The sequence below is a fragment of the Meles meles genome, chromosome 3 (assembly GCF_922984935.1).
Source record: "Meles meles chromosome 3, mMelMel3.1 paternal haplotype, whole genome shotgun sequence".
Classification (NCBI taxonomy): domain Eukaryota; kingdom Metazoa; phylum Chordata; class Mammalia; order Carnivora; family Mustelidae; genus Meles; species Meles meles.
This window is the reverse complement of record NC_060068.1, coordinates 12,544,306-12,552,241: the sequence shown is the minus strand read 5'-3', so window position 1 is coordinate 12,552,241 and position 7,936 is coordinate 12,544,306. Positions and strand designations below refer to the sequence as shown.

Genomic DNA, 7,936 nt, shown 5'->3' with positions numbered 1-7,936 from the left:
CAATGCTTGACTTCTAACTATATATTACAAATCTGTGATCATCAAGAAAGAATGGTATTGACACACAAAAACAGACACATTTATCAGTGGAACAAAACAGAGATCCCAGAAATGGACCCTTATCTCTATGGTCCACTAGTCGTCAACAAATCAGGAAATAATATCCAATGGAAAAAAAGGCAGTCTCTTCAATAAATGGTATTGGGAAAATTGGACAGCCACATGCAGAAAAATGAAACTGGACCATTCTCTTACAACATACAGAAAGATAAACTCAAAATGGAAGAAGGACCTAAATGTGACACAGGAATCCATCAAAATTCTAGAGGAGAACACAGGTTACAACCTTATAAACCATGGACACAGCCACTTTTTCCAAGACAAGTCTATAAAGGAAAGGGAAACAAAGCAAAAATAAATTATTGGGGCTTCATTAAGATAAAAAGCATCTTCACAGCAAAGGAAACAGTCAACAAAACTAAAAGACAAACTACCAAATGGGAGAAAATATTTGCAAATGATATATCAGATAAAGGGCTGGTATCCAAGGTCTATAAAGAACTTACCAAACTCAACATCCAAAAACCAAATAATGTAGTCAAAAAAATGGGCAGAAGACATGAACAGACACTTGTCCAAAGAAGACATACAAATGGCCAACAGGCACATGAAAAATGCTCCACATCACTTGCCATCATGGAAATACAAATGAAAACCACAACGAGATACACCTTTCACTGGTTACAGTGGCAAAAATTAACAAGACAGGAAACAAGTGTTGGCAAGGATGTGGAGAAAGGGGACCCTGTTGGTAGGAATGCAAGCTGGTACAGTCACTCTGGAAAACAGTATTTAACTTCCCCAGGAAGTTAAAAATGAGCTACTTTATGATCCAGCAATTACACTATGGGGTATTTACCCCCAAAGATAGTGATGTAGTGAAATGAAGGGGCACCTGCACCCCAATGTTCATAGCAGCAACGTCCACAATAGCCAAACTATGGATAGAGTCAAAATGTTCTTCAGAAGATGAATAGATAAAGAAGATGGATGTGGTTCATGTACACAAGGAATAATAGCCATTGGAAAGGATGAATATCTACCATTTACATGAACATCAATGGAACTGGAGGGGATTATAGTAAGCAAAAAAAGCAGAGAAAGACAATTATCATATGTTCATTCATGTGGAACATAAGGAATAGTGTAGAGGACAATAGAGAAAGGGAGGGAAAACTGAATGTGAAATCATCAGAGAGGGAGATAATCCATGCGAAACTCTTAACTACAGGAAAGAAACTGAGGGTTGATTGTGGGTGGTAGGTGAGGGGATGGGGTAACTGGGTGAAGGAAATTAAAGAGGGCACATGGTATGCTGAGCACTGTGTGTTATATTCAACTAATGAATCATTGAACATTATATAAATAACGATGTAGTATACTTTGGCTAATTGAATTTAAATAAAAAATAAATAAATGAAGGAATGGAACACCACAGAAGGTTGTAGTTATAAAATTTTGCAATATTTAATATTGAGATATTTTATTTTTTAAAGACACACTTGTATTTATTTCTAAATATGGCCTGGAAATATTCTGTCTCTCAACGGTTTTTCCTATATATTTTTTCTTAAGGTATTTATGCTCTCCTGGTCTTTTTAAAAGATCTTGTATTAGCAAAATCTAAGTGTTCTACATTCGCAGGGAAATTATCTTCCCAAATATTCTCCAAACAGCTGCTTTAATCTCCTTGTTTCTAAGACTATATATGATGGGATTCAGGAAAGGAGGCAAAACTGTGTATGCCAGAGCAATCATCAAATCTTGAATGGATGAAGTTTTGGCAATTGGTCCTAAGGCAGCAAAGAGTCCTGTAATGAGGAAGAGCATGATAACAATCAGCTGTGGGGAGCAGGCGGAAAAGACTTTTACTGTATTCTCCACTGAAGGGATTCTGAGCACTGTTGAGAATATCTGGATATAGGAGATGATCATAAGAACAAAGCATCCCAGAACAAAGCAGGAACTCAGAGCTAGGGTCACAAGCTCAACAAAGAAAACCTCATGAGAAACTGGGGCCAAAATGTGAGGGATGTCACAGAAGAACTGGTGGATTATGTTGTATCTTGAAATGGAATCCCTAAATATGTTGCCAGTGTGGACTGCTCATAAATAAAACAACTTAGCCAGGCAATGGCTGCTATGTGATGGCATTTTTCTGGTGTCATAATGGCTTCTTATTGGGGGGGTAACAAATGGCAACATAGCAGTCATAGGACATGACAGTGAGAAAGGCCAGCTCAACAGAAGCAAAAGCAAAGAAAAAATAAACTTGAGCCACACAGCCAAAGTAAGAGATGGAGTTATTGTGAGTCCAGGAGCTGTGGACTGACTTAGGCACAGTGACTGAGATGTAGCACAAATCCAAAAAGGAGAGGTTCTTCAGAAAAAAGTACATGGGTCTGTGAAGATACTGGTCAAAAGTAATGATTATCATGATGAGAAGTTGCCACACCAGTGCTGTCAGATAAACCAGCAGAAACACTCCAACATGAAGTATCTGTAGCTCACAGATGTCAGAAAACCCCATGAGCAGGAACTCTGTCACTTCTGTGAGATTGTCCATTGTGCAAGGAAATCTGTGTTCTGATTGTTTAAGAAAATATGTAATAATTAAAAATGAGACAAAGAAAAATGAGCACAATATTGTATTAATACAATTATGTAGGAATTATATCCCCTAGTTAAAGGAATAAATTAGATATCATCTATGCTGCTTAAGTAAATACATTTCTTAATTTAAATTCAATTAGCCAACTTGTAGTACACCATTGGTTTCAGATGTAGAGTTCAACAATTCATCAGTTGCATATAACACCCATTGTTCATTACATTACCTGCCATCCTTAATGCCTATCACCCAGTTACCCTATTCCCCAATCACCTCCAGAAATTCTCAGTTCCTTTCCCACAGGTCAGAGTCTCTCATGATTTGTCTCCCTCTATGATTTCTTCCCATTTTGTTTTCCTTCCCTTATCCTATGATCCCCTGCACTGGTTCTTATATACCTCATGTGAGTGAAAACATATGATAATTGTCTTTCTCTGACTGACTTATTTCACTGAGCATAATACCCTCTAGTTCCATCCAGTGTAAATGGTAAACTTTCATCCTTTCTGATGGTTGAGTAATATTCTATTGTATATTGTATCTCTTGTATATACATCATATATTTTTATCCATTCCTCTGTCAATGGACATCTAGGCTTTTTCCATAGTTTGTCTATTGTTGAGTTTCTTTAAGAAAAAAATATTACTTTATTCATAGGTTTCTTTAGCTCTCAGTAAGGTCATAAGTAACCGTCTGTAGGCTAATAAAATTCCTACATCTAAAGCTTCCAGTTCTTCCCCTGTCCCACATAACCAACTCTGTATTGATAACTCCTCCAGATTACCACTGAAACTTCACAATCAACATGAACCAAAATTCATTTACTACAGATTATGTCCTCTGAAGATCCTTTAAATTCATTCAAGTGTTTCGCATTAAAATACATTCACTTCCTCTCTGTCTTGTATTTTTTCAACAGGCTCATTTAGAGTTTGCTAACTCCAAATTTTTGTCTCTCCAATCCATTTTTTACTCATAAATTAGTGGCTTTAATAAACCCCTATTAGATCATGCCAATCCTCTACTTAAAAATCATTCAAGTTACCCATTTTGCTTGGAAGAAAATTTAAATGCCTTAACAGATCTTCAAAGACTGTTTTTAAAAACTCCAGTATAGGGGAGCCTGGGTGGCTCAGTGGGTTAAAGCCTCTGCCTTTGGCTCAAGTCATGATCTCAGGGTCCTGGGATCCAGTCCCACATTGGGCTCTCCGCTCATCAGGGAGCCTGCTTCCTCCTCTCTCTGCCTGCCTCTCTGCCTACTTGTGATCTCTCTGTCAAATAAATAAATAAAATATTAAAAAAAACACCTCCAGTATAATTAGTGTTCTTCTAGTTTAAGGTGTACAATATAGTGGCTTAACAATTCTATACATTACTCCAGTGCCCATCAAGGTAAGCGTACTCTTAATCCCTTTCACTTATTTCACTCATCCCTGCTCCCATCCTCCTTGGTAACCACCACATTGTTCTCTATATTTAAGAGTCAGTGTTTTTTGCTTTTTGTTTGTCTATTTTTCCTTGTTTCTTTGCTTTGTTTCTTAAATCCCACACATGAGTGAAATCATATATTTGTCTTTCTCTGACAGATGTATTGCATATAGCATTGTACCCTCTAGATCCCTTCAATACTATTGCCAATGGTGACATTTCATTCTTCTCCATGATATAGTATCTTCCTATCCAATTCATCTATCCAAGAATACTTGGGTTGCTTCTATATCTTGGCTATTATAAATAAGGCTGAAATAAACATAGGAGTGCATATTATATATAAAATAAAAATCAATATAATATGTATATATTTCATATATTAATATTATATTATATAATTATATAATATTTATAATATATGATATATAATTATATAAAATAATTAATATTAATATATTATATCATAATATAAATAATATAATAATATAAATAAATAATATAACATGCATTTATATTATATTAATTAATATTATATTATATAAATATATAATAATAAATATATATATAATTGCATATAATTAAAACATTATTGCTTTCATTTTGTTTTGGTAAATACCTTTAGTGGAATTATTAAATCATATATTAACTCTATTTTTATTTTATTTTATTTATTTATTTTTATTTATTTTTTATTTTTTTTATTCCTTAATTTGTTTATTTACAGCATAACAGTGTTCATTGTTTTGGCATCACACCCAGTGCTCCATGCAGTATGTGCCCTCCCTATTACCCACCACCTGGTTCCTCAACCTCCCACCCCCCCCCCCGCCCCTTCAAAACCCTCTGGTTGTTTTTCAGAGTCCATAGTCTCTCATGGTTTATCTCCCCTTCCAGTTTCCCTCAACTTCCTCTCCTCTCCATGTCCTCATGTCCTCCATGTTATTTGTTATGCTCCACAAATAAGTGAGACCATATGATACTTGACTCTCTCTGCTTGACTTATTTTGCTCAGCATCATCTCTTCCAGTCCCGTCCATGTTGCTACAAAAGTTGGGTATTCATCCTTTCTGATGGAGGCATAATACTCCATTGTGTATATGGACCACATCTTCCTTATCCATTCATCCGTTGAAGGGCATCTTGGTTCTTTCCACAGTTTGGCGACCATAGCCATTGCTGCAATAAACATTGGGGTACAGATGGCCCTTCTTTCACTACATCTGTATCTTTGGGGTAAATACCCAGCAGTGCAATTTCAGGGTCATAGGGAAGCTCTATTCTTAATTTCTTCAGGAGTCTCCACACTGTTCTCCAAAGTGGCTGCACTAACTTGCAATCCCACCAACAGTGGAAGAGGGTTCCCCTTTCTCCACATCCTCTCCAACACATGTTGTTAACTGTCTTGCTAATTTTGGCCATTCTAACTGGTGTCAGGTGGTATCTCAATGTGGTTTTAATTTGAATCTCACTGATGTCTAATGATGATGAACATTTTTTCATGTGTCTGATAGCCATTTGTATGTCTTCATTGGAGAAGTGTCTGTTCATATCTTCTGCCCATTTTTTCGATATGATTACCTGTTTTGTGTGTGTTGAGTTTGAGAAGTTCTTTATAGATCCTGGATATCAAGCTTTTGTCTGTACTGTCATTTACAAATAACTTCTCCCATTCCGTGGGTTGCCTTCTTGTTTTGTTGACTGTTTCCTTTGCTGTGCAGAAACTTTTGATCTTGATGAAGTCCCAAAAGTTCATTTTCGCTTTTGTTTCCTTGGCCTTTGGAGACATATCTTGAAAGAAGTTGCTGTGGCTGATATCGAAGAGGTTACTGCCTATGTTCTCCTCCAGGATTCTGATAGATTCCTGCCTCACGTTGAGGTCTATTATCAATTTCGAGTTCATCTTTGTGTACGATGTAAGAGAATGGTCAAGTTCCATTCTTCTATATATCGCTGTCCAGTTTTCCCAGCACCATTTATTGAAGTTACTGTCTTTTTTCAATTGAATATTTTTTCCTGTTTTGTCGAGGACTATTTCACCATAGAGTTGAGGGTCCATATCTGGGCTCTCCACTCTGTTCCACTGGTCTATGTGTCTGTTTTTATGCCAGTACCACGCTGTCTTGGTGATCACAGCTTTGTAGTAAAGCTTGAAATCGGGTAACGTGATGCTGCCAGTTTTGTTTTTGTTTTTCAACATTTCCTTAGCAATTCGGGGTCTCTTCTGATTCCATACAAATTTTAGGATTATTTGATCCAGCTTTTTGAAAAATACTGGTGGAATTTTGATCGGAATGGCATTAAAAGTATAGATTGCTCTAGGCAGTATAGACATTTTAACAATGTTTATTCTTCCAATCCAAGAGCATGGAACAGTCTTCCATCTTTTTGTGTCTTCTTCAATTTCTTTCATGAATGTTCTGTAGTTCCTCTAGTACAGGTCCTTTATCTCTTTGGTTAGGTTTATGCCCAGGTATCTTATGGTTCTTGGTGCTATAGTAAATGGAATCGATTCTCTAATTTGCCTTTCTGTATTTTCATTGTTAGTGTATAAGAAAGCCACTGATTTCTGTACATGGACTTTGTATCCTGCCACGTTACTGAATTGCTGTATGAGTTCTAGTAGTTTGGGGGTGGAGTCTTTGGGGTTTCCCATATAAAGGATCATGTCATCTGCGAAGAGAGAGAGTTTGACTTCTTCCTTGCCAATTTGGATACCTTTTATTTCTCTTTGTTGTCTGATTGCCGTTGCTAGAACTTCTAATACTATGTTGAACAAGACTGGTGAGAGTGGGCATCCTTGTCGTGTTCCTGATCTCAACGGGAAGGCTGCAAGCTTTTTCCCATTGTGGATGATATTTGCTGTGGGTCTTTCATAGATAGATTTTATGAAGTTCAGGAATATTCCCTCTATCCCTATACTTGGAAGCGTTTTCATCAGGAACGGATGCTGGATTTTGTCAAATGCTTTTTCTGCATCAATTGAGAGGACCACGTGGTTCTTCTCTCTTCTCTTATTGATTTGTTCTATCACATTGATTGATTTGCAAATGTTGAACCAACCTTGCAACCCAGGGATGAATCCCACCTGGTCATGGTGGATAATCATTTTAATGTGCTGCTGGATCCTGTTTGCTAGGATCTTGTTGAGAATCTTTGCATCCATAGTCATCAGTGATATTGGTCTGAAATTCTCCTTTTTGGTAGGGTCTTTGCCTGGTTTGGGGATCAGGGTAATGCTGGCTTCATAAAAAGAGTCTGGAAGTTTTCCTTCTGCTTCAATTTTTGGAACAGCTTCAGGAGAATAGGTGTTATTTCTTCTTTGAAAGTTTGGTAGAATTCCCCAGGGAATCCTTCAGGTACTGGGCTTTTGTTTTTTGGGAGGTTTTTGATCACTGCTTCAATCTCATTACTAGATATCGGTCTATTCAGGTTGTCAATTTCTTCCTGGTTCAATTTTGGGAGTTTGTAGTTTTCCAGGAATGCATCCATTTCATCTAGGTTGCTTAGCTTATTGGCATATAACTGTTGGTAATAATGTCTGATGATTGTTTCTATTTCCTTGGTGTTCGTTGTGATCTCTCCCTTTTCATTCATAATTTTATTAATTTGGGCTTTCTCTCTTTTCTTTTGGATTAGTGTGGCCAATGGTTTATCGATCTTATTGATTCTTTCAAAAAAACAGCTTCTAGTTTCATTGATACGTTCTACTGTATCTCTCGTTTCTACCTCATTGATCTCTGCTCTAATCTTGATTATTTCCCTTCTTGCATGTGGAGTTGGTTTGATTTGTTGTTGATTCTCCACTTCTTTAAGGTGTAGAGATAGCTGGTGTA

General features: G+C 36.8%; 1 pseudogene; it reads right to left on the bottom strand.

The window, feature by feature from the left end:
- Nucleotides 1–1,692: 1,692 nt before the first annotated feature.
- LOC123938123 lies at nt 1,693–2,626 on the bottom strand (annotated as a pseudogene).
- Between the last annotated feature and the right edge of the window lie 5,310 nt (nt 2,627–7,936).